General features: G+C 56.9%; 1 pseudogene; it reads left to right on the forward strand.

Moving 5' to 3' along the window:
• Positions 1–208: 208 nt before the first annotated feature.
• The window catches only part of LOC133353823 (uncharacterized), a 17,634-nt pseudogene continuing 11,074 nt past the window's right edge, over positions 209–6,768 (forward strand).

Below are 6,768 nucleotides of genomic sequence, written 5' to 3' on the forward strand. Positions count from 1 at the left end.
GGAAGCTACCTCCGCACGAAGCTTCAGGTCTTCTCGGCCACGGTCATTCCCTCCCTTCTCTACGCTTGCGAAACGTGGACCCCCCTAATGGAGCAACTTCGTCGGTTGGAAACATTTAGGCTGGCCTGCCTACGATCCATCCTGGGTTTAACCAGGCTGGATTGTGTAAGGAGCTCACAAATCCTTGAAAGATCTGGGCAAAGTCCCATCGGTGAGCTCCTCCGGCAGGCAAGGCTGCGTTGGCTGGGTCATGTAGCACGCATGCCCAGCTACCGCATGCCTAAAATCGAGGGGGCTAAACGGGCGCGGCGCGGGCTAGAGAAGAGATGGAGTGATGTGGTACAGGAGGACGTGGAGCTGAGTGGACTTGCCGATGACTGGTACCAGCAGTGTCAAGATCGGCCTCAGTGGAGGAGGCTCGTGAAGGACGCTACTGGGCAGTTGGAGGCAGTCGCCCTCCAACAACAACGGAGGGCTGAGGAGCGACGTTCACAACAACGAGCGGAGCGCCGGGTGGCTAAAGCACAGCAAGTTGGTACGGTAGGGGGCCACAGGTGGTGCATCAGCCAGTCATCTCGGTCATCTCGGTCAGTCGACCCGTGGCACCTGCTGGGTCTGCCCCGTGACCTCCTGCCAGCGGGCGTTCGACACTTCACGTGGCCTCAAGGTGCACTTGGCCTGGCACAAGCGTCGTGGTGACGTCACCGCCACTTAGTGGCGAATGGCGGTTGTTGTTGTATAGGTGTGTGTGTGTGTAGGTGTGTAAGTGTGTAGAGGTGTGTGCGTGTAGGTGTGTGGGGAGCGGTAGTGTAGCAGTTAGCGCGCTGCGCTATGAACCTGGCGACCCGGGTTCGATTCCCACTCACGGCTAACACCAGTGACGATTATCTGAACCGGTCCTGGGCCTCCCCTAGGTCGACGCAGCCTTAAATGAGTACCTGGTGCGGTGTGTAAACATCGCCACTGGGGAGACAAAGGCGGTCGGGCGTGGTGCTGGCCACCCACCCCCTCGTGTACCGTTCCGGCCTTCATAGGTGCTCGCTAACAGCACTTGCCTCTACAGTCTGTTAAGGCTATACGGGGGATCTTTGTCTTTGTAAGTGTGTAGGTGTGTGTGAGTGTATAGAGGTGTATAGAGGTGTGTGTAGGTGTGTGTAAGTGTACGGAGGTGTTCGGGTGAGTAACCCTGGCAGCGCAACGCTGCTGGCGTCTCGTGCTGCCGCCTGTACCGCGCCTTGTCCACCAGAGGACATCGCCTACCCACGGGTTGTGTGGCGTCAGGGTGAGAAGTGGAGGGTGGGGGAGGGGTCCGGGGGTGGGGGGGGGGCTGCTGCTGCAGCGCTCAGCAAGGGGTCGTGCTTGGTGCACCACTGCCAATTCTTTATTGCATCGATCTATCTCATTCTTTGTCTCTGCTTCTATTTCTTTGCGCCCGAGTATGCACCGCTACTTTTGGTACCCTATGTGTACTCATTGGAGAGCCACGTCCAAACCCCTAAATCTTCTTGTTTCTTGTGTGAAGCCCTCTCCAATATTTTATTTTATTTCTGCAAAAGGGCTGCTGCCATAACTGTGGGATGGTTGTCACGATTGACTTCAAATGTCGCGGTTCGATCTCCCAGCCTGGCCTTGAAAACATTGACCAGGATTCTTACAATTCCCTGTTTTGTCCACCCACAGTCCATCGGTGGGTCGCGTGCAGTGGGCTAAATGGCGAGTACTCCCACCTCTTTCAAGACGAATGGTCAGTGTGGAAAAGTTGGCCAAAACATACCCACCGGATCGGCACTCTAGACCTCCCTCTAGTGGAGGTTCTTTCACCAGCAGTTGCATGAGCAAGTAATTGCAGGGCTGCAGCATTAACCTCACGTGTACAACAATCATCTGGTTTACGTGCATTTCATAACTCCTTGATCCAGACCCCAGCATCCCAGTGCTGCAGGCTCAGTGCTCTGCATTGGTGTTACCATTGCGCCGTTGCTCCTCTGCAACCCCGTGCCACCCGTTGCCGCGTGTGACGTCGCTGCGCCCTGTGCACCGCATGTGTCCCCAGCCCCTGCCGCTGCTCCGCCGGGACACCGGCTTGATGCTGACGATGTCTCAGGAGCAGGCCGCCTGCCTCCTGGCCAACGCCTTCTTCTGCACGTTCCCCCGGAGCAACGCCACCGGGACCCGGAGCGAGGACTCTGCCTGCCCCGACATCAACGTCAACAGGTGCAGCAGCAGCAGCCCATCACTGTGGATTACACACCGTACACCGTGTGTCATGCAGTACACACACACAGATGCCATGCTCTCTCTATGTAGAGTATTTCTTGCTGTATATGTAGCGTCGGAAATGCAAAGCACACACCACCTGTAGTTGCGGGCACGAGTCTGCAGGGGGTGCCACCGTGAGTTAGAGAGAGAACCGGGACCGTTGAGAGGCCGAGTTCTCCCCCCCCCGATCCCGAGGGGTTATTCCAGAGCCACCTTGAAGGTTCCAGAAAGGGGGCGGTACCGGGGGTGGAGAGTCCCCAAGGTGGATATAAAAGACGGACCCCAGGACGGCCCGAGGCAGTGCTCTGAAGACGAAGACTGAAGACCGGCTAGGCTAGGACCCTGGGACCCTGGGACCCCGGGACCCGACGTCCTTTTAAGGGGCGGGGCCGAGCACGGACCAGTGGTTGAGACCCGCACCTTGGCTGGGTCGGGTCAGCATAGCCTCCCCGAGGCCATCCTTAGTCGGAGGACTCAGAGCCCGTAGCCCCAGTGATAGGGCACGTTAGCCCGGAGGCCATACCTCCCCAAGTAGTGGGAGTAAAAGGGGCTTCTGTTATAAGATTTAAATAAACCGTGTTGCCTCTAAGCTACGTCTCCAGTCTCCGTGGGAACCCAATACATATACACAAGAAATGCTGTTCTACACATAACGGCCATGCCACGTTTCAGTTCAAAGTAACGCTGCAGTGCGTGCACAGGCTATACTCCTTTACACATACTCTGTATTATACGGCACACACTTTCATGGTGCTGTGTACACGGTATATGATGCGTTACACATAGGCCATGCTGTATCATAAACTCCGTGCAAAGTATCAGTTAATACGTAGCCAATGCCACTGTACAAAGACAAAGATCCCCCCTCATAGCCTTAACAGATTTTTGAGGCAAGTGGTGTTAGTGAGGACCTACAGAGGACTGGCACAGTACACAGGGGAGTGGGTGGCCAACACCACGCATTTGTCTCCCTCGTGGTGATATGTACACACTGCATCAGGTACTCATTTGAGGCTGAGTCGACCAATGGGAGGCCCAGGACCGGTTCAGATATTTCCCACTGTTATACCGGTAGGAACAACAGGTTCCACACTGCCCACCAGGGATTATTTGTCTGTCGTGCATGAGGAGGGGAGGGTGGGGGTGGGAGGGGTGGGGCTGGGTGGAGATGGGAGGGTGGGGAGGGGCTGAGGGAGGGGAGGGTGGGGAGGGGCTGGGGGAGGAGGGGAGGGGCTGGGTGGGGGGTGGGGCTGGGTGGGGAGGGGCTGGTCACCCCGTGGTGCCCTTATAAAACTCAACGTTTAACCTACACACTACACTATACACGACACGATACACTACACTTATACAAGTGTAGTGAGTTCTCAGGGAGACAGACGACGTAGTTGAGGCACACTCTTTTATTTAACCAAAAGCGGTAACAATACTTGAAGGGGTAATGGCCCCTTCACCCGTACTCAATGGGAAACACCCCTAGCACTATCCCCTGACTTCTCCTATTCCCAGTCCTCCGCTATGAGTGCTAGGGGAGGCTATCTGATCCAGCCCTGGTCAAGCACGGATCCCGGCACCCAGCTAACCAGGCCGTGCTCTTACAAGAGCAGCGGTCCTGGAGCTCTTGGGGGCAGCGCCACTTGCCCTGCTCGGCCCTGACAAGGACAGCGAGCCAGGGGAGTTCCAGGGCCTATTCTGCCGGTCTTCAGTCTTCTCTGGTAAGCGTCTAACACACTGGCCTCGAGCCCTCTGGCTCCCCGCCTTTTATAAGAATCCTCTCCGAGGGGTGGGGCTATGGGGGATCACAACGCCCCCATGCCCCCCCAGGGTTAACCGATGCGGACGTGGATGTAGACACCCGTGTGTGGGTCCAGACACCCTTGTGTTTGTCCGCCTTTCTTCCCGTAACACCCCTAAATTTGTATTTAGTGTTGAAAAACTGGCAGGATTTTACGTACTTTGTGCTTATATGCTCAGTTATTTTGTGACTTCCTTACATTTTTACACTTTGCACTCATTTTCTTTTGTTTGTTGTTGTAACTTGCTGACCCTGTGCCTCGACTGCATATCTGTGAAAGAAGAGCTTCATAGCTTATCGGATTCCTCTTCATCCAGTCTAAATAATTTATTCTGATTTTGGAAACCAATGCAGGATAAAACGGGGGGGGGGGGGGGGTAGAACACACTCCACATTCTACACGGAGAAAGTGGCCAAGTTTGGGCATCAAACCCAGGTCCCTCTGTGAGTTCCAGCCCTGCCGCCTGCAAACGAACACATGTACAGTTCAAACCCCACGTGTACATTCGGTTATATACGGATGTATTTTTATAATTGGTTTCTGGGTGAGGACAAATAATGAAGCAGCCATATCTTTGCCATGTAGCCTTTCATCCAGTGTGATATCTTAAGACTAATGCCCATTTTGTAACCAGACCCACGATGGGCAAAGGTATGCTGCGTTACTGCAGTATCGTTATTAACCTGGTTAATCTATCTCTGCACGATGGTGGGGGGGGGGAGTGCGATCTCTGCTGTAGCAGGAAGTTGGAACGGTGTCGTGCGCATCTTTTTACAGAGCGGAGCCGGCGCTGCCCCCATCCTCCGCGCTCACCCAGGCCTCTAAATGGCTGACGGTTGTTGTGGAGGAAGAGGAGACTGGTGGAGGAGATGTTGGTGCAGGAGGAGGAGACCCTGGTGGAGGAGCTGGTGGTGCAGGAGGAGGAGACCCTGGTGGAGGAGCTGTTGGTGCAGGAGGAGGAGACCCTGGTGGAGGAGCTGTTGGTGCAGGAGGAGGAGACCCTGGTGGAGAGCTGTGGTGCAGGAGGAGGAGACCCTGGTGGAGGAGCTGGTGGTGCAGGAGGAGGAGACCCTGGTGGAGGAGCTGGTGGTGCAGGAGGAGACCCTGGTGGAGGAGCTGGTGGTGCAGGAGGAGGAGACCCTGGTGGAGGAGCTGTGGTGCAGGAGGAGGAGACCCTGGTGGAGGAGCTGTTGGTGCAGGAGGAGGAGACCCTGGTGGAGGAGGTGGTGCAGGAGGAGGAGAGACCCTGGTGGAGGAGCTGGTGGTGCAGGAGGAGGAGACCCTGGTGGAGGAGCTGGTGGTGCAGGAGGAGGAGACCCTGGTGGAGGAGCTGGTGGTGCAGGAGGAGGAGACCCTGGTGGAGGAGCTGTGGTGCAGGAGGAGGAGACCCTGGTGGAGGAGCTGGTGGTGCAGGAGGAGGAGACCCTGGTGGAGGAGCTGGTGGTGCAGGAGGAGGAGACCCTGGTGGAGGAGCTGGTGGTGCAGGAGGAGGAGACCCTGGTGGAGGAGCTGTGGTGTGCAGGAGGAGGAGACCCTGGTGGAGGAGCGTGCAGGAGGAGGAGACCCTGGTGGAGGAGTTGGTGCAGGAGGAGGAGACCCTGGTGGAGGAGCTGGTGGTGCAGGAGGAGGAGACCCTGGTGGAGGAGCTGGTGGTGCAGGAGGAGGAGACCCTGGTGGAGGAGCTGGTGGTGCAGGAGGAGGAGACCCTGGTGGAGGAGCTGGTGGTGCAGGAGGAGGAGACCCTGGTGGAGGAGCTGTTGGTGCAGGAGGAGGAGACCCTGGTGGAGGAGCTGGTGGTGCAGGAGGAGGAGATCCTGGTGGAGGAGCTGGTGGTGCAGGAGGAGGAGCCCTGGTGGAAGAGCTGGTGGTGCAGGAGGAGGAGACCCTGGTGGAGGAGCTGGTGGTGCAGGAGGAGGAGACCTGGTGGAGGAGCTGGTGGTGCAGGAGGAGGAGACCCTGGTGGAGGAGCTGATGGTGCAGGAGGAGGAGACCCTGGTGGAGGAGCTGGTGGTGCAGGAGGAGGAGACCCTGGTGGAGGAGCTGGTGGTGCAGGAGGAGGAGACCTGGTGGAGGAGCTGGTGGTGCAGGAAGAAGAGATGAGGGGGGAGACAGAGGAGGTATGGACGAAGGAGCAGGAGGAGGAGATGGTGGTGCGATGGAGGAGACATTGGGGAGAAGGAGATGACAAGGAAAGAGGATCAGGTGATGGTGATGCAGGAGGAGAAGAGGAAGCGAGGGAGTCTGGCCCGCATAGGGAGAACCATCCGTTCACTCCTCCGACGCATGCTGCTCTGTGGTGGCCGGTCCACCACACAGTAGAGGTGGTGGTGGTGGTCACGGATCGTTGTGAACCACAACCACACCATACCCACACCACACACACCTGCACCCATTCACCCCCCTGTGATACCCACCACCCAACGCACACCACACACATTGCACCACCCACCCCATGATCCCACCCCCACCACATTCCACACAAAGGGTTAGGGGTTTAGAGGGTTAGGGATTTATAAAGTTAAGGGTTTAGAGGTTTTGGGTTATTTCAGGGATAAGGGGTTTAGAGGTTTAGGGATTTCGAGGGTATAGGGTTTAGGGGTTGAGGGGATTCGAGAGTTAGGGGTTTAGAGGGTTGGGGTTTAGAGGGTTAGGTGTTTAGAGGATAAGTCTATTTGGGGTAAAGGTTTTAGAGGTTTAGGGTGTCAGGGTAAGGGTG

This window comes from Lethenteron reissneri, chromosome 45, assembly GCF_015708825.2.
Source record: "Lethenteron reissneri isolate LAM-NWPU_2019-01 chromosome 45, ASM1570882v1, whole genome shotgun sequence".
NCBI classification, from domain to species: domain Eukaryota; kingdom Metazoa; phylum Chordata; class Hyperoartia; order Petromyzontiformes; family Petromyzontidae; genus Lethenteron; species Lethenteron reissneri.